The 19,950-nt window shown below is 46.6% G+C and overlaps 1 protein-coding gene and 1 non-coding gene across 2 annotated transcripts in view; one reads left to right on the top strand and one right to left on the bottom strand.

Moving 5' to 3' along the window:
* The window catches only part of LOC142573903 (uncharacterized), a 244,863-nt gene that overhangs the window by 217,314 nt on the left and 7,599 nt on the right, over positions 1-19,950 (top strand). The gene's annotated exons all lie outside the window — the stretch shown is intronic.
* TRNAS-CGA (transfer RNA serine (anticodon CGA)) lies at positions 17,064-17,136 on the bottom strand. The gene has a single exon. It is a non-coding gene; the product is annotated as a tRNA-Ser (tRNA).

The following is a 19,950-nucleotide window of genomic DNA, read 5'->3' on the forward strand; positions in this document are numbered from 1 at the left end:
AAAACACAATCATCAGCAAACAATCTTAATTGAACGGGTTGAGCGATTACTTCTACAATATCATTAATATATATTAAAAATAACAAAGGGCCAAGCACGCTTCCTTGAGGAACACCGGAAGTAACTGGCACTTCATCTGAAGAGCAGTCGCTTATGCTGACGAATTGTGTGCGCTTAGTTAAGTATGCAGAAATCCAGCTAATTAAGTATGGCGGCAGTTTTATTATTTCGAGCTTCTGAATTAGCTTATGGTGACAAACAAGATCAAATGCTTTTCTGTAATCCAGAAATACAACATCAATCTGACCAGGTTTATCAAGAATGCTAGCAAAGCTGTGGATGACTGAAGCTAACTGAGTGACGGTGGAAAACCCCTTCCTAAAGCCATGCTGTACCGGTGTGAGGATGCTGTTGTCACTTAAGAATTCTTTTATCTGGTTAGCTATAATATGTTCCAATAGTTTGCAGCAAGATGAAGTAAGGGAAATCGGTCGATAGTTCGTTATTAATGTCGCTTCGCCTTTCTTAAGCACCGGTACAACCCGAGCCGATCGCCAATCTTTGGGAAGGGCGGCTGAAGATAAAGATACACCAAAAATGCGCACTAGAAAACGTGCAACCATTTCTGCATAGCGGCACAAAAAGGCATTTGGGATGTTATCCGGTCCTGGTGATGATTTCGTTTTTAAATTTAACAGCATAGAAACCACACCGCTCGTCGATATAACAGCAGGATCAACATAAGGGGTACGGCTGAAGGGTACATGGTTCGGGGCACTTGAAAATACGCTGTGAAAAAATTGATTATAATGTTCTGCTATACATCGCTTCTCAGTAACCGTTACACCATTGTGTACAATGCAGTCAATGGGTTTCTTTGTGCTAGCTAGATGGTTCCAGAATTTTCCTGGTGCACTGCGCATAAAGCTAGGCAGGGTATATTGAAAATACCGTTGCTTAGCCTTGAATACAGCCTGATTCAAGGCCTCTTGAATGTTCTGGATCTCAGTGCAAAGTGCATGCCGTTGCCTTAGCCTTTTTAGTTTTCGTTTAAGTTGCAGTACTTTTCGTGTAATCCACGGATTACGTTTGGACTTCTTTTTAACTTTGTTTGGAATAAAGTTATCGAGACAGAAATGGCACATTTCTTTGAACTTATTCCAGAGCACCACGACGTCATTCCCATCAAATTCACTCAGCCTGTGATCTAAGTAGTCCAAAACACTTTCATCTCTGGCACGGGAAAAATCCTTTACAATCACTGTTTTGTCAAGGGCAATATCGCAACGGTCCATGGGACACGAAAAGTATACAAGTTCATGATCCGAAATACCTTTTTCTACAGAGGCGACAAAATTTTCAATAGAGCGACTAATAAAAATGAGATCAAGCATAGTTTCACTATCTTCTTGTAAGCGCGTCGGCTGTGTCACAATTTGTTGCAAGTTATTAGTTAGCATAATATCAATCAAGTAATCGACATTCTGATCGTAACTGTAAGCAGAATAATCCCAGTTAACGCCAGGCAGATTGAAGTCACCAACGAGAAGTATTTTATCCTGAGAAAAAGTCGACATATGCGCATAAAGGTCATTTAGGAACTGCGTAGGTGACTGAGGTGCGCGATAAACCGCGAATAATAAAAAGGATCGTCCCCAACAGCGAAAGTTTAGGCTGATACTTTCGTGATTTTCAATCTGCCGAAGTAGAAAAGCAGGTATGCTATGTTTGACTAGTACAGCTACACCGCCTCCTCTGGAAGGTCTGTCACGTCGAAATACTTGATAAGAAGGTGGAAAAACGCTTGTGCTATCAATGTCATCGCTCAGCCAAGTCACAGTAATCACAACAACATGTGGATCGTAATTTAAAAGGGTAGCCTCAAGCAGGGCACTTTTGTTCACTACGCTGCGCGCGTTTATGTTTAAAACCCGTAGATTCTTAGTAGTCGAACTAATTCATTGAGGGGCGGATGAGCTTTGACGAGTATTTAATTCTATTCTGGAGTTAGTGTTTTCGTCCCACATAAACAATTGTCCATCCACTCGTAGCTTATCATTGATAAGTTTTACTTTCTTGCCCAGTTCTTTCTCGCTTTTTGCACTCTCCCACAAAAGTTTCCGCTTTCTGCGCGTGTCCGGAGAAAAATCGCTTTGAACTGACGTTCTCGATCCTTTAAGCTTGTATGCGTTTTTCAATACTTCCTGTTTCTCGTTATAATCTTGAAAATATATAACTGGCCTATTTTTGCTAGGTTTGCCCAACCGATGAATTCTCCCTACCGAGTTGCAGGTAACATTAAGTTTCTGTAAAAAGATGTCCCTCAAGACTTTTTGCTTCAAATCAGTAACAGTTTCGTCACTGCCTTCTTGTACCCCAAAAACAATCAAATTTGACCGCCTGCTCCGGTCCTCTAGGTCAATGATTTTTTTATGCAGAAGATTCACCGATTGTTCAAGGGATGCAACGCGATCACCTTGTTTATTGATTTCGTCGAAACGTAACGCCATATCTGACATTAACTTTTCCATCGTGCTTTGTCGAGTCCTAAGTGCCGCCACTTCAGCGGTAAGTTTGTGTTGCCCTTCTAACAGTTCTTTCAGAAGTTCTGCTGTCTGTGGACCAGGGTTCAATTCTACATCCCCGCAAAGAAGAAGCCGACACACAGAATACACATTGTACGCTATGATAATGCACTGTTGTGGGCATGGCACGACCAATATACTGCGGCAATCACTTCTAAGCGTAGTAAAATATGAACTAACCTGCGCGATACAGAAGAAAGGCTTAGACATCATGCCGAAGCTCGGTCTGCCATGCCCACTGAACTCGCAGAGCTGTAGTTGTTCCTTTATAGTCAGGCATGATGACGTCACTTGGTCCCGAGGTGGCGCTGAGGATGCGTCGCAGATGATGTCCTCGAAAACGAGGCACTGCGTCGCTGTTCCCGCTGTCCACGAGCAAGATTCATCCGGCGGTATCTTGAAATGGCCAGACAAATGATGAAGCGGCGTTGACGCTCCGGCTAAGCTCAGCAGAAAAGCCTGCGCGATACAGAAGAAAGGCTTAGACATCATGCCGAAGCTCGGTCTGCCATGCCCACTCAAGGAACTTGAGGATCTGAATGACTTGTAAGGAACTTGTAAGGAACTTGTAAGGAACTGAAAATATGGCAACAGTGGAAGCTTTGTAAGGAACAACTTAATATAAAAGCAATAGAGCGGTCTTGTTCCATGGCGTACGAGGAGAAACTAAATGAACGTAATCTAAGGTCTATGCTTGCAAAACTGCTCGAGAAAGAATGCCAAGCGCCCGGTAAATGGATTGATTACATTAGGAAAACGAAACAAAAAGTATAAGTGATAGAAGAGGAGCGTTATCGCGGTATGCTGGTCCGGGCGAGAGCGGAACATGTAGCTGCTGGGGAGACGCCATCTAAACGAGCGCTCGGAATTGAAAAAGCTCACGCTCGTCGAAATCACATAGATAACATAGAATGGGGTGGTGTCATGTCGGATGATAACGAACATTGCAAGCGCGCATTTTTTCAGTAATAATAATATTTGGGGTTTTACGTGCCAAAACCACTTTCTGATTATGAGGCACGCCGTAGTGGAGGACTCCGGAAATTTTGACCACCTGGGGTTCTTTAACGTGCACCTAAATCTAAGCACACGGGTGTTTTCGCATTTCGCCCCCATCGAAATGCGGCCGCCGTGGCCGGGATTCGATCCCGCGACCTCGTGCTCAGCAGCCCAACACCATAGCCACTGAGCAACCACGGCGGTTATTTTTTTCAGTACTATCAGGCGTTGTTCGCTTTTCATGTTGCCGACACTAACACGTTTAAGGATAAGTTCCTTTGGGCACAGCCGCGACTCAACGATGAGCTGAAGAATAGGTTAGAGCTGCCAATAACCGAATTAGAGGTAGAAATGGCGATAGACAATTTAAACCCTGGCAATTCGCCAGGACCAGATGGGTTAAGCGCGGCGTTTTACAAAGCTTTTAAGCGCGGAATCGCACCACTATTGACGGTCGTGTTTAATGAAGCTTACGAAATTAACGAATTGCCTCCGTCTTATGCAAGATCACACACCGTCTTAATCCCCAAAACGGACGAAGCAGAGAAGTTACGACAAGTAGCAGCGTACCGGCCAATTGCACTCACAAATGTGGATTACAAAATTTATATGAAAGTTTTAGCGCGAAGATTACAATCAGTAATCCAGGAAATCGTTGGACCGCATCAAACGTGCGGGATCAAGGGACGATCTATTGCGACTAATATTTACACAGCAAGATGCGTGCTGGCGTGCTGCGATATTACAAATAGCCGCGTGGCCATCTTGCAACTAGACCTTGAAAAAGCTTTCGACTGTGTCGCGCATGAAATTTTCCTTTGCATACTAGACCATGTTAATGTTGGTTCTGTTATTCGCGAGGGTGTCGCCCTGGCGTATCGGAACTGCACGATGAGATTGATCGTTAACCAGAGTCTGGGGGCACCCATTAGCGTGCAGCTGTCGGTACGCCAGGGTTGTCCACTCAGCCCTCTTTTGTTTTGCATCTACATAGAGGCGATGTGCTTAAACATCGTGAAAAAAGAGACTATTCCCGGCTTTCGGTTGCAAGCAGCGGAAGTCGAGCTGCTGGCATATGCGGATGATGTGGCAGTTTTTTCAACCAGTAGGGAAGGTGTATCTGAGTCCATTAAATATGTAGAGAATTTCTGCCAAGTCACAGGCAGCAGAGTGAACTTAGCCAAATCACTGGGGCGCTGGCACGGAGAATGGCAATCGACGCCCGACCGTTTTGCAAACGTGTCCTGGGTTACGACCCCAATGAAGTACTTGGGAGTACCTCTAGAATGCTATCGCGATAGCGCGACATATTGGACAGCGCAGACGCATGACACACGTGGAAAGGCGGAAAGGTGGAAAGCAACGAACTTATCGATTTTTGCTAGAGCTACCGTGTGCAATCTGTTCTTTATTAGTAGGCTGTGGTATGTAATGCAGGTGTTACATTGTGCAAGGCTCAGTGTACAGAAGCTGCATCGAATTTTCGCCATTTTCGTGTGGGCTGCGCAATGGCAAAGGTGCAGCCGCACGAATTTCTTCAAAGGAGTCAAGAATGGCGGATTGGGCCTGGGACATCTTTTCTTGCGGCAGATTGTTAACAGGTTTCTTTTCCTTCGCGACGTCAGCGATCCTTTCTTGCGCACCGCATGCCAATTAAGGCTTGGGCGCGCGTTGCCAGACTTCGTTGTTTCAACCGAAATGCTTTCGGGAGGGATTTTTGGATATTTTAGAGAGGTTGTCGCAAGTGTACGATTCCTTGCAACGAGGTTTTCAAATGAATATTTATCTACTGTCAAAAAGAAAAAAATTGTACAAGGATTTGTGTGACGTTGTTCTGCCGGAGCCCATGTACAGAGCCTTGTACAGTGGAGGCCCTGGTAGGGACGTCTTAAAGAGAGTAAAGAAAATCCTAGTAGCGCCAGGGGTTAAAACCTTTTTTTTTAAGTTACACACTGGAACGTTGCCAGTAAAAATGTTTTTACAGGAAAAGGGCTTATTCCTTCCATGGGGATCTCACTGCCTTATCTGCAGACAACCAGAAACGATAGATCACGTTTTTTCTTCATTGATAGGGAGGGGTATTTTTTGGGGACGTACTACAAAGAACGTTAAAGAAACAATTTCCCCTCGACCCTCACGGCATACGGTATCTTCCCATTACTAATCAGGATGGTTTTCCGTTTGATTTAATAATGTTAATTGGCCTCCACAGTATTTGGCGCTCTCGAATGACAGGATACTACTGCGATCCCGACGCACGACCTACGCGAATTTATTTCTGTGAAACTGTGCATCGGTTTGTTGAGATTTTGAAGGCCGGTGGCGATACCCCCGAGTGGCTGTCAAGGATGGAGCCATTGATGGCTCTAAATGAATTTTAATGTGACGAAGCCAGCCCCCTACCAGGCTGACTATGTCAATACGACGTGGTCATTGTATCCTGTATATTTTGTTTTGTGTACTGATATTAAGAAGAAAAAAGGAACAAAAAAAGGAAACCGTGGCCGAGTGGTAGAATCGCGCGCACCTTTAATCCCGCGTCGCGGTGGCCGCGGTTCGATTTCGCACTTTTTTTTAAGCCGCATAGGACCTAGTTTTGTAGTCTTTCACTAGATGGCAGAAACACAAAACCCAACATTTGCTATCGGTTCTGGTTTTTCAGCGGCGCATTTTTTAAAAGCCGCATAGGACTTAGTTTTATATTCTCCCACCAGATGGCAGAAACACAATTAAAACTCATGATTTGCTTTCAGTTCTGGTTTTCCAGTGGTTCTCTTGAAATATGTTTTCTATTTTTCCTTCCTAAAACATAGCAGTGTCGTGTTCATTTGTTAAGTAATCGCATTTATGAGGATTTTATTCATTGGACATCATAACTCTAGAAGCTTGCGCATAGCTTTGTGTTATGCAAAAAAAAATATTTCGTGCTTTGTAGCGCGGAACCTGGGAGAACAAAATGGCTATTCTTATTGCGTTCTTCTGGAAGGTCCGTTTTCTTCGACTTTCGCCTGTCCTTAATGGCACATACTCCGAGCGAATCAGGTCCACCTAAGCCACAATGCCACCCGGTGGCCAGTGCCATTCCTATGCAACATTCGTGCGGAACAAAAGGTCTGCTAAGCTGAGTCGCTGCCCGAACGTTGATTATTTCTAAAGATTCAGCCAAATAAGAAATGCAACAACTAGGAGAAGATGTGCAGCGTGTGGATTAATAGCTACTGTTAATGTGTACCCTACAGCCAAGTGGTATGAATCCGTAGGTGTGGTCGTAAAAAAACAATTTTATTAAATGTCCCGTGCTGTGTCTGCCCCGGTCGCTCTGCAGAGAAGCTAGCTTGGCTAGCCGTCAGTATTTAGGATCAACATATGGCGTCGCTTGTTCGGTGCAGTTGCTTTTAATGCGCAGCATTCTTTGGCGAGTACTCCAGCAATTTGGTAGCAAAATAGTGCAAAATCATGTCTGCAACGCCAAAAAACTTGACGCATTTCCCACATGAATACATAGGTCTTTATAGAAAGAGTCGCGGGGCCCAACTTGAAGTTGGAAGTGGCATCAGCATAAATTTGGACGTGATACAGGGATGGGCCAAGTTGAATTTGGTAGTGATATGGGAGTGGCCCAATCTAAATTTGGGGTGAAATGGTAATGAGCCAAGCTGAATTTTAGGCTGATATGGGGGTGGCCCAACCTAAATTTGAAGTGATATAGGGGTGGGTAAGCCTAAGTTTGGGGGAATATAGGGGGTGGGCCAGCCTGGGTTTGGGGATGATACGGGGGTGGGAGAACCTAAATTTGGGGGGGATATGGGGGGTGGGCCATCTTAACCACGGGTGTGATATGGGGCTGGGCGAAGCTGAATCGGGGGTGATATGGGGATGGGCTAACCTAAATGTGGCAGTGATTTGCGGTAGGGCATCCTAAATTTGAGGTGATAGAGGGGTGGGCCAGGCTAAGTTTGGGGCTGATATGGGGATGGGCCAACCTGGATTTGGGGATGATATGTGGGTGGGCCAACTTAAATTTGGGGGTGACATGGGGACGGGCTAACCTAACCATGGGGGGATGTACGGCTGGGCCAAGCTGAATTGGGGGTGATATATGGGTGGACTAACCTTAATTGGTGGGTGATTTGCTGTGGGCCATCCTAAATTTGAGGTGATCGAGGGGTGGGCCAGCGTTAGTTTGGGGTGGCGCGAAAACCGGGTGAAAAAGGGTTTTTATTTGGGATTTTGGGTGATCTCTTTGCCGCCGGCCGTTGGGCCCAACATGGCCAGGGCTCATACCCCTTGAGCCCGGCCATGCCTACAACGCGCAAGGCGCATAACGTCTCGCCCCCCTCCCCCCTCCCCCGCGGCCTCCGGCCGCCGGGGAGTCGCCCCGCTCGCGGGGTTGCGTAGGGGGTGCGCGGGGGTGCGGGGATGCGGGATGCGAACCGAGGTGCACCCGAAGACGATGATGGGCGTTGTGCGAGCGTAGTTGTCGGTAAATGCGGTCAGCCCATCCCGAAGACGCCGGTCGCGGGGTGAGCGCGGCGACGGGAGCCAGCTGGACACGGAGACGACTGCAGATGAAGATCGTCGACGGCAACATCGACTTCGACGCGTGGGAAGGGTGACCCACCGGACAATGAACACGGACGAGACACGTCTGTGAGGACACTCTGCACGCGAACTGTGTGTCGTGCAATTTTCTTTATTTTTCTGTGCTTTATTTTTAAGATTTTCTTTTTCATTCCTTCTTTTTCTTTTCTGTAACTTCTTTGTTTTTCATTGAAGTAACTCAAAACGCCCATCAATCCGCTGGGCCTCCTGGATGAGTGACTGTGAACAGCCACCAAGTAGCGGCCAGCGGACATCGGCCCGTTCGAGAGGCCGTCCACCACGACGCGGCGGTGCACCTCGAAGCGACGCGGCTGACGTGGCACCGAGAAAGTGCTGTGCGCGATAATTATTTTTAAAATTTTATTCTCCTTGTATTTTCTTTCTTTTCGATCTATTTTATTTTATTTTACGTAAGCTCGCGTTGGTTTGTGCGGTGCCCTCCCTGAGGGTCTTGCAAACGACAAGACCATCAGCACGCGAATGACAGTAGATGCAGTGGGACCTTTGCGACGACCCGAGGCACCGAACGAGAACGTTTACATCATGTGGTTTCGGTGTTATCCGACGCGTTGTATACCCTTTTCTCTTTAATTTTCTTTCTTTCTTGCCTTTTTCTTTTCTATTTCTCATGAGTGCGCTCTTCTATATTGACTGTTATTTTTACCCCTTTCATTTTAATTTTTCATTTTCATTTTATTTTTGCTGGGGAAAGGGGGGACTCTCATTTTTCGTTTACGGCATGACCATGCCACCCCGTCTCTGCCTCTTCACTTCACAATCATTAAAAAGCCCGACGCGAGGGCTTCTGAGTTCGATGAGACGCCTTAGGACACATATGCGTTACCTTTGCCCACACTTTTATTTTTCCCATTGGCTTTTCTTTAACAAAAACATGCGCTTTGGGTATTAATTAAAAATCTCTACTCATTTATTTTCAATTGGCTTTAAACCTGGTATGCACTTATGCAGGTACAGGTTTTTCCCCACAATTTATTTTTGCCTTTGCTTTCAAAAATGACGGGGAAGTAGTTATCCGGGGCGGATATGGGGGTGGGTCGACCTTTATTTGCAGGTGGTATTGGAGTGGGCCAACCTAAATTTGGCGGTGTTGTGGAGGCGGGCCAATCTGTATTTGGGGATGATATGTGGCTGGTCCTACCTAAATGTGGCGGCAATCTCGAGGTCGACCAATCTGAATTTGGGCGCGATATGGGGGTGGGCCAACCTAAATTTTGGGGTGCCTCGACTCGAAATTTGGAGGACGATTTAAGGAAATCCGTGCGTGGACCAACTTCAAAATTAGGGGTGGCTCAATTGAAATTTGGGATTGGGCCAACTTGAAGTTTAAGGCCTGGCGAAAAAAAATCGGGCCTGGCCGACTTTAAATTTGAGGGTGTGCCAACTTGAAATTTGGGAACCTGTTTACGAATAGTTAGACAACACCAGTGGTGTTTCTGCATATTTTTCATCATCGCAAAGTACGTACATTAACAATTGTTACCCAATACCCGTCAAGGTGAGCTACCACTCGAGCCTTCCCAGCCCACTGAGCTAATAAGGTCACAGGAGTGCTCTAATCGTGACGACTGCGACGTTCAATGTGGGGATCCACAAGAACAAATCGCAGGCCGAGCTGACCATTTTCACACCAATTTCATCGCTAACACTACTCGCTCGTGCTAGACGCAACACAAGCTTACAGCGATCATAATTCAACTTTCAATCGCACGCTAGTCGACACGTTATCAGTGCACAATAAGTGAATAAGATTACAGAGGGTATTGTTTCGACCGGGCATGACAACGATTTCTTCCCGCCTGTCACAGTGCTTTGACCGAAAACCTAATCATTTTGCTCAAACGTGTTGCCCCAATACTACTGTGTAGTATTGTAGTACTACTACTGTCGCCCCAGTACTGTGTACTGTTGTTGAAATTGTAGTACTGTGGAGTTTTCCTCTTCATAAGAGCACAAAAGGAAAAAAGAATATTACAGATAGTAGCTAAGCGCAAAGTACATTGGAAGATTTGAAACCAGCAATTATTTTTAATTTGCGGGTTGGTCTTCTCCGCTGGTAGATCGCTGTCCGATCACTTCAACGAATTTTGTTTGTGTGCAACTGCAGCAAAAACAAAGATACTACCGTTTCATTGCCAGGACTTTTATGCCCTCCACACACACAAGGGCACGAGATAATTGACACTATCAGTTTATAAACTGATATTGTTTTGATAATTTCAGTGTAGCGTGGTGTCTGCGAACGGAGTACTTTCTTAGTATCAGTCCAGTGTAAGCAGTGAGAAGCAGTTCGGTCTACCATCCCCATGAGGACATACTAGCCATTGTAGCGCTTTACTCTAGGACAAGTGCTAAAACCCGGTGTTCTTTGTCCTTCCTGCACGTCGTCCATCTATTCTGTTATGGTGACCATCAACGTTGTGTCCTTCAGGCCTCCTCTTCATTTTAGCTTCACCATCGCGAGAATGGACAGAGAAAGGAAGCTTTCTTCACAATCAGCCCCAGCGGGATTCCACCACTCGTAACTGCTGCAATTTGCATTCAGTGGCTGGGCATGCTAACTACATCCTTAGTTTCACAATGGCTAGAGCGCGCAGAAAAAGTAGAGCTTTGGTCGCTATCACTACCACGAACCCATGTCAATGCAGGTATAAGTACGTCCAGGGGCTGGGTATGCTAACTTCTGCGCTACCACCTGCCGCCGCCACCTCAGATTTTCTATGCATACCTGCTTATTGTTTTCATCGCAGACGCATGCAGGACCAACGCGGATAAGTAATTGGATTGCATTGGGAAAACGTTTATTAAGCCTGCAGTAAAGCGCGAAGGCGCGCTTCGGACGTGGCCTACGTCGTCATCGTGGCGGGTGCTTTGCGAGGATCCCCGCTCGCCGTTGCCGGCTCGCCAGGCTCCTGCCTAGCCAGCGCCTCGATGACCTGCTGGACGGCCTGGAGTTGTTTTTCTTGGTCGTCGCTCCGCGTTACTTCCTCAAGCTGCGGCGGTATACGTCCTGAGTTAGCTTCGCTTGGATGTTTGGAGCAATCCCATAGCATGTGCTCGAATGTGGCCGTCTCCTTGCAGCACGCTCTGCACTTGTCATGGGGGTGCGATTCTGGGTACATCCTATGCAATAGCGCCGGGCTTGGAAGCATTCTCGTTTGTAGTTGCCTGAATAGCACGGCCTGCGACCTGCTCAGTCCTTTGCAGGGCTGCGGGAGAAGTCTGTGGGCCAGCCGAAAGCCTTGGTCAGTTCGTTATAGCTGGTCATCCGGTCTTTGGCGCTGAACCGCAGCGGGCAGCCGTTGACTTGGGCGCGGTCGGTTAGTCCTCGCGCTCGGGCGTGTACCGTTTCGTTGCGATTGGCATGCTTCTCCGACGCTTGTCCTGCGTGCGCCGGGAACCACTTGATTCGAGTCCTTTTGTCGCGGTCTGCCTGTCGGAGCAGGACGCGTGCCACCGTTGGGGCAATTCTTCCTTTGGCGTAGTTCCTCACCGCCTGTCTGGAGTCGCTGAGGATCATGTGGCATTCTCGGTCTACGATGGCCAGGGCGATGGCTATTTCTTCTGCTTCCTCCACTTGCTTGCTCCATGTGCTGGCGGTCGCCCGCACTTTGCCTCCGGAGTCGACCACCGCGATCGCGAAGCCGTTGCGGCCGGCATATTCGGCTGCATTCACGTATCTGGCGCCGGTATCTTCCGCGTGCAGGTCCGTCAGTGCCTTGGCTCTAGCGCGTCTTCTGCCTTCGTTAAAATCCTGGTGCATGTTCCTCGGCAAGGGGTCAACCCGCACGTTCCGTCGTACGTGGTCGGGGACAGGGCATTTCGGTCCCTGCTGTTCGTGATAACCAATGCCTAGACTGGACAGGATCTTTCTGCCGGCCTTCGTTGATGACAGTCTTTCCAACTGAGCGGCTCTTTGCGCTTCGGCGATCTCGTCAAGCGTGTTGTGTATGCCCAGCTGGAAGAGACGTTTTGTGTTGGTAGTTTCGGGTAGACCGAGTGGTGTCTTGTAAGCCCTCCGGATTAGGATGTCTAGCTTGTTCTTTTCGCTTTTCACCCACTTGTGGAAGGCTGCCACGTACCCTATGTGTCAGAGTACGAAGGAGTGTATAAGTCTGATGAACTTTTCCTCCTTCATGACTCCCTTCTTGGTGGTAACGCGCTTGAGCAGTCTGGTGGCGTTGGCCGCCTTACCCATGATGCTGGTGACGGTGTCTCCGTTCCTGCCGAGCGCTTCGATCGTCATGCCCAGGACTCGGATCTTGCTGACCGTCGGTATTGTGTTACCATCCCTGGTGCGGATTTTGATCTTTGCGTGCTTTCTTTGCTTCTTGATTTTGTGCGTTTTGATCGGTTGGTAAAGCAGGAGCTCCGACTTACTTGGGGTGCAACGCAGTCCCGTACCTTCCAGGCTTTCTTCGATCGTGTCGACGGCCGTCTGTAGTGTTTATTTTATGCGGGCATCACAGCCCCCTTCCACCCACTGCGTAATGCCGTCCGCGTATATCGTCTGCTTCAGTCCTTCAAGCTGGCATAGCCTTTTGGCAACTTGAATCATAACAAGGTTAAATAGCATGGGTGAGATGACGGAGCCTTGGGGGGTGCCCTGGCTCCCTAATGTCTTCTCGTCCGTCTTCAGGTCGCCAGCTCTGAGCTCCGCCGTTCAGCCGGTGAGGAAGTCTTTGAAATATTCGTACGACCTCTCGCCTAGGTTTAGATGGGATACCTGCGCGAGAATGGGAGAGTGCGTCACTTTGTCGAAGGCGCTTTCTAGGTCGGGCCCGAGGACGGCTTTGGTGTCCCTGGTTTCGCCGTTGATGACCTGATGTTTGACAAGTAAAAAATCTCAGTGCCCTCCCACTCTGTGAACAATGACCAGCAAAGCTGTGTATATGGGCCCCTTAATGGCAAACTGCACCTCCGCCGTATGTCGGCCCCGCATTGCACTGTCTTCGGGATCGGCCCACGTATGGGGAGTGCTTAGTGCCTGCTTCACCTCCGCCGCAGGTCGGCCTGGCATGGCGTTACATTCGGGATCAGCCCACGTATAGGTAGAGCTGAACGCTCGCTTCACCTCCGCTGCGGGTCAGGCCGGTATTACGCTATCTTCGGGATTTTGCCCCACACGCGGACGCGATAGTGGGGAAAGTAGCGCTTAAGAGAAACCTTAACCTCTGGTGCTCCTATCTAAATACATGTAAAAGGAGAATTCGTCTTTCTCCACAACCACTGCATCAAATTTTATAAGGTTTGTTGCACTTAAAAGAAAAAACTTAAAATCTAGTGATTGTTTGTTTAGAATTTTTGATTTAGGTCATCATTTGTTTAATCAAAATTGGCAAAAATCGCAAATTTTCAGAAAACGCAACCATCAAGTTCACAACTCTGTCTTTCGGCAATGAAAACTGATATCACAATTCTGTATATTGCATCTAACAGCACATCTAAAGCGGACAAAATTGATATATTACGCATGAATCTAAAATAAAGTAGTAATGTGGAAATATAGCTTTTCCACAACCCTTGTTCACAACGTAACGACTTCACGCAAGATATAAATCGGCATATTGGATTTGTCCGCTTTGAAATGTCTAAAGGATGCTGTTTACAGAACCGCGATATCAGTTCTTGATGCGGAGTTGTTAATTTGTAAACTTCGTGGTTCTGTATTTTTCGCACTTTTGAATTTTTGACAATCTTTTACCAGAATTCAAGCCTTAAATAGAAATTCCGCTTCCAATAGTCACTAGAATTTACCTTTCTCTCCCGAATCCAGCAAATTTCATTAAAATCGGCCCAGGGGTTATCTCAGAAATGAGTTTCGGCGTTTTACATCTATTTGAATAGGCTGCGTCGGAGTTGGGCCCGAGTTAAAGCTTACCCTTAACGATTTCGTTGTAAAAAAAGGGAATAAAAGAATAAAAGAAAAAAAAACGCCTCAGCCCTCAATATCGCCGCGTCAGATTTCGTCATGATAGCACCGCCACCATCGGCACGGCTCCGTGAGCAGCTACCAAGCTGTTCACTTTCGTTATCTTCCTTCCCTCGGCGGCAGCACATTGTCTTGATGCCAGCGACGCGCTAAATCTGCACCATCATTCCGTCATGCATCGCTTCTGCGTCCAAGCAAGCTTTCGGCGGCACTTTCGGCGGCAAAACTTTAAAATGCTTGCCTTCGAGAAAGCAGCATGAATAAAAATGGAACGCGACTGTGTGGACATGGGGAACATGTTCACGGGGCCATACTATTGATGACATCATCACAAAAGGTTAGATGTGGTCAGGTTGACTTTACAGGTTTGGAAGGAATGACTGACTGGCTAGTTGCTTCATATCACATAAAGAACAGCGCTTAAAGTTAGCGCAGTTTGTGTGTGGTTCCTCCTTTGTGTCCCGTCGTGAAGTGCTGTTCTTTCTGTGGCTTTACAGATGTTCTTTTTCTTCGTCAGTTACGTCTTCCAAGAGTGTTTACTTGGAAAATTTTTGTTCGCCTGGCTCTTATAGAAGCATGTTTAGTGGAAATTTTTTCGCTTGGTTGCATAATCTCGAGGACGGGCTCCAAACTGCACATTTTCTTTAGCCACGTAAGAACCATTACTGAAATTTTATTAACGTAGCTTTGTTAATTACGCAAACAACTTCTCAACTTACTCCGCATCTAGAGGTTACCAATCTAAACACTCGAATGATAAAATGACGTTAACATTGTTTGTATCGTTTCAATAATTTTGTTTCGTGCAGTTAAAAGCAGCCGGCATATTGATAATGCTGTAGACTTCTTATAAAGTAAGTGTGAAAGCTTGGACAGGTTATCTTGGGACAAATTAACTTCATGATCTTAAGTACATGGCCCAACCTTGCACATCTGTCTTTACAACCGATTCTCATACATTACACAAGAAGCACCTCAGCGCTACGGTACATCCCACAAGGTGTGCGAGAACATTGTGCGCGCTCCCGATTAGGTTTCTGAGCGTTGGTGGCATCAGGCTCGGTTTCCTGGCACCATAAGGAATAAAAACAGCTTCCTGGAGGAAAGCATTGGGCACATTTTCAGTACTTTGTAACATATGGATCAGCACGGATACGTACGTTAGAACGAAAAGTACTGAAATATTAAGGTGAGGGTTTCGCTGGATGTATTTTAGCTGTCTAATAATAAGATCTAAAGAAAAAAATACTGTGATTTTGTGACAATTAATGCTGACATGAAATATAAGCTCCGACACAGTACCCGTGGTGGAACTGGCCCCTGGACTACAGGGCTACATTGAACCACGATATGCTGGTTTGATAAATACCACTAATTGGAAAGTGGTTCGCTCTTGAATTTTCTGTATGTTGCCGCCGCTGTGCAGTGTTGGGGGCCCTCTTTCAACCACATGCACTATGTTTCAGCTAATATTGATAGCAATTGTATCACTATATTTAAAAGCGCGGGGGGGGGGGGGCTTTTTTTAGCGTCTAACCCCAGTTCCAAAGTTATCAGTTAGCTCAAGATGCGCCTGCATGTGTTTCTAATATCCAGTATGTTGTCACGGATTTAATAGCGAAATAGCGTTTTCTTATCAGATTGCGCGCGTGAAGCGAATACTGACGTACATTCTCCATCACATTTGACGACCCGAGATTGCGCTGCAATGTACGAACATTCCAATCTGACGAACCGACGCCTTGATCCGTATATAGATCGGAATCGGAGGAAGCACTTTGCGCGCAGCCATCGTTATGTTTGAGTGTTATTTCCTTTTCCAGCGCTAGCTCATCTTATAATGAGCAACATTCGTGACTGACTCTTTTGGGAGTGTTTTGTTCTTGACATTACTACAACGTGAGAGTATAGAGGTGCTCTGTCTTCATTGAGTGAATACTGGGAAACGGACTAGGCCTTTTCTTGCGTCTGCGTTTACACATTTACCGCACCAACTTATTTTTCATATCTTACTTTTTAATTTAGGGGGCTGTAAAGCACAGCAACCTTTTATTAACAGGATGTTTTAATAACACAGAAAATTTAAATGCCTATTAGTGGGCTTTCACCTCATGGTAAGGAATTTCAATAAAGATATACTTATGATAATTAAAAGCCTATCCGTTTGACAACGTTTCATCTGAGTTCCCCTTTGCAAGGTGATACAGACTTGCAGGTGGTTCGTATCGGGGACCCTCGACATATGTCCAACCGCCAAGCAAAGGGTTATTCCGAATGTTTCATTTCAGGAAGGCGTGTTACCCTCCTGTCTTTCATTCGCGTTCGCAAACACGCATAAGATGAAAGTGCTGCGTGAAGAGCGTCGTTAGTCCATGCCAACGAGCTACCGTAACTCACTTCGCCTATATCGCTGTCATTTAGGCTTAGATAAGAAATATATATATTTGAAATCGACTCATCACGAATCCAAAAAGAGCTGCCCGCGACCAGCCCAGCTAGGTTTCTTTCATTTCGTACTTCGTCGTAGCGGCTAATAATAGCTCTCGAAGCAGAGCACTGAGTGTGGATATGGCAGAGAAGGTTTTCTATATACTGTCTCGTCACCCACCGAAAATTGCCCGCCGTGCTACTGGCCATTCCTAGAAAATTGTATATGTGACGCCCAGCCATTTGCAACACAGCAACTTTGTTTTGCGATGGGAGAGTCCAGGTGAGGGACGGGGTGGCTATGGAGATAAAGACACGCTGTTTTCTGCAATAAACGAGAAGAAAGGGGGTTAACCGAGGGGCCCGATTATTATTAGTCATATCATGAGAAGCCAACAAACACTGACACCAAGGACAACATAGGGGAAATTACCTGTGCTTAATAAATGTAATGAAGAAACAATAAATTAATGGAAATTAAAGTGGATGAAAAAACAACTTGCCGCAGGTGGGAACCGAACCCACAACCTTCGCATTTCGCGTGCGATGCTCTACCAATTGAGCTACCGCGGCGCTGTTTCCCCATCCACTTTCTTGGGTATTTATGTGTACTAGTAGAACCCTTGGAGTGTTAGCCAGCGCCATCACTCACAGACCTTGGCGGCGGACGTGGAACGTCCTTGTTGCCGCATAAATACCCAAGAAAGTGGATGGGGAAACAGCGCCGCGGTAGCTCAATCGGTAGAGCATCGCACGCGAAATGCGAAGGTTGTGGGTTCGGTTCCCACCTGCGGCAAGTTGTTTTTTCATCCACTTTAATTTCCATCAATTCATCGTTTCTTCATTACATTTATTAAGCACAAGTAATTTCCCCTATGTTGCCCTTGGTGTCAGTGTTTGTCGGCTTCTCATGATATGGCTATTTTCTGCAGTAACTTTGGAATGCATGAATCAATGCCTTCATTTATTGAGAAAAAGGAGGAGCAAGCATCAGTGGAAGCACGTCTCAGCAGATTGGGAAAGAAGAGGGGAACAAAGAGAAAAAGCTGAGGCCCGGGTGGCAGGCGAAGTCGCAGCTTAGGGGCGAGAGAATATAAGCAAGAGTTGGCGAAACCAGTTGAATTCCAGTGTAGAGGTGTGATGTGCCGAGTAAATGATTGGAGTTCACCGCCCAGCATCCATCCTTTGCGGCAGTATAAGCTCCCGTCGTTCGTGGTAACAAACCTTTACTGAAAACTAATCTTCGCAATTACTTATTCATCGGCCATGCCTAGCCACGTATTCCTTAGTGGCAGGGTCTGTAGATTACAACTACGCTGTCCCGACAAGTTACGACCTTAACGTGACGCTTGCGGTTATGGATGCCATAGTCGTGACTCTTACTATACTACTACTATGCTGAGCGAATACTATAAACATGGGTTTACTGCACAAGTTAGTGAACAGACATTTTAGAACCGCGTTTTTCGCCTTACATACGCTCAACGCAAGCACCATTGCAGCATGTTACGGTGCGCGTCCCTTCAAGACAGAGACGCGAACATAAGAACGCGTTAGAAGACAGGGTCTTGGGCCTCGTGCCAAACATATCTAAGCCAACAACATGTTAACAATCATGCCGTCGTTTCTATGCAAAGAGGTTATGTATTTAAACTTCTGGAGTGACAGTCCACTTACGGGAGCGCGTGAGGCCGCCGGGGGCCACATTGTTAGAGGAAAAGGAGCGCGGCCACAGTACGTGGCTGCGGTATACGCGCGACGCAACCTGCGCTTGCGGTTCTGCGATGAAAAAATTAAACGAAACCACTTTAGAAAGTATATCAGCTCGCCCCTGTGTGTCGCTGTTGTCAAAAATAAAATGTGCCTTGTGTTCTGTGTACAATATGTTGCGAGAACCGAAAAACACTCGCTTCCTGTTTTCTTCGTTTAGTAACCTGCCGCGTGCTCGGCACTGCGATGCCCTTTCGTCGGTACGTGGTGCCGGCCCGTGTTGACACAACGACATGAGCTCGAAATATAGCATCCTTATGCCATTTTTTAAAAAAATCACTATTTGTGTAAATGAGCGTTCTTGGTTTAAACCTAGAAAACAAGAAAAAAATATTCAACGGTATGTCTCATTTTTGTTCGGCATTTCAGTTCTAGCTGAAAAGAGTCGGTGAAAGCAAATTTACAATTAAGCTAACGCGACCCACAATCTGCACGCAGCCGCAAGCCTACATGCGCTCCAATGAGAATAACCTGCCAAAGTTAAGGTCATGTGTCAGCTGGCGGCTCAAGCAATCTTTACTTTTTTTTTCGTTTCTGCATCCGTTCTGCCTGCGTCTTCAGCGAAAACGTGAAGTGGGAAGGCAGATAAACAGAAATTGGTGGAGGCAGGTGTTAGCGTAATGGTTAGCGTGCCCATCTCCCAAATGCAAGATGGTGCATTTGTGAGATGGGCTCGAATCCGGGTGGTTTGTTTGTGAAGACAGCTTTCTGTGCTCTCTGGTGACTGCGAAGCTCAGAATGAGGCGGCATGTTGACGACAACGGTCGCCGTCAACGTAACAGAATAAGCGGGCGTGCCAGGTCACCCCTAAAGCCGAAAGCACATTCAGAGGAAATACACTATGCTCTCGTCGAGCGAGTTGTGTAAGAGATGACACTTGAGAAAAGGCATTGAGAGAAGTCCGCGAAAAGTAATTGAGGATAGCCATGTTGAATAAAGCCTGCGACTTCAGTTGCTCAGCCGCCAGAGAGGCTTGAGTGGTAGCATACCGCTGGGCGTATCTGGTAACCACAGCGATAAACACACCACTTTGTGGAAGTAAACAGAGGAAAGGGACGTAGGGAGTTGGCCGCCCTTTTCGAGCTGTGGCATAGTTTGAAAAATGAATGTGGCGAAGTATGACTCACAAAATAGTATATGTCAACCCAAATGAATCAGCGTGGTCATATTGCGCGACACGCCATGGTGGCCTGCCACCAGGACATCATGAAGTTGCAGCGATGAGAGTTTTCATTGGGTACTTGAGAATAAAAACGAGCACATCAGAGACGTCCGAGGGACATTACTAGGTTACAGGAGATTATCGCCCCCCCGCCCCCCACACAAGAAAAATAATAAATCGCGAATATAAGCTTACGAATAGGGACATCATAAGATCGAGCACTACGGCGCTTGTTGATCTTGTTTAGGATGACGTCAGCATTTCATTCAGCGTTTATCTCTGAGAAAATCAGTTGAAGTTCCGTTTATTTGCATCACAATGGCAGGCGTAATCAGGCAAACATTGACAGCATTTCACTAGAGAGTACCTGTCTACTCTGTGGAGATTACGTATGACAATGACAACAAACACAGAAAGCTTTGCTTACATCGATTCGCACATACATGGGATCCGCA

The sequence above is a fragment of the Dermacentor variabilis genome, chromosome 3, assembly GCF_050947875.1.
Source record: "Dermacentor variabilis isolate Ectoservices chromosome 3, ASM5094787v1, whole genome shotgun sequence".
NCBI lineage: Eukaryota > Metazoa > Arthropoda > Arachnida > Ixodida > Ixodidae > Dermacentor > Dermacentor variabilis.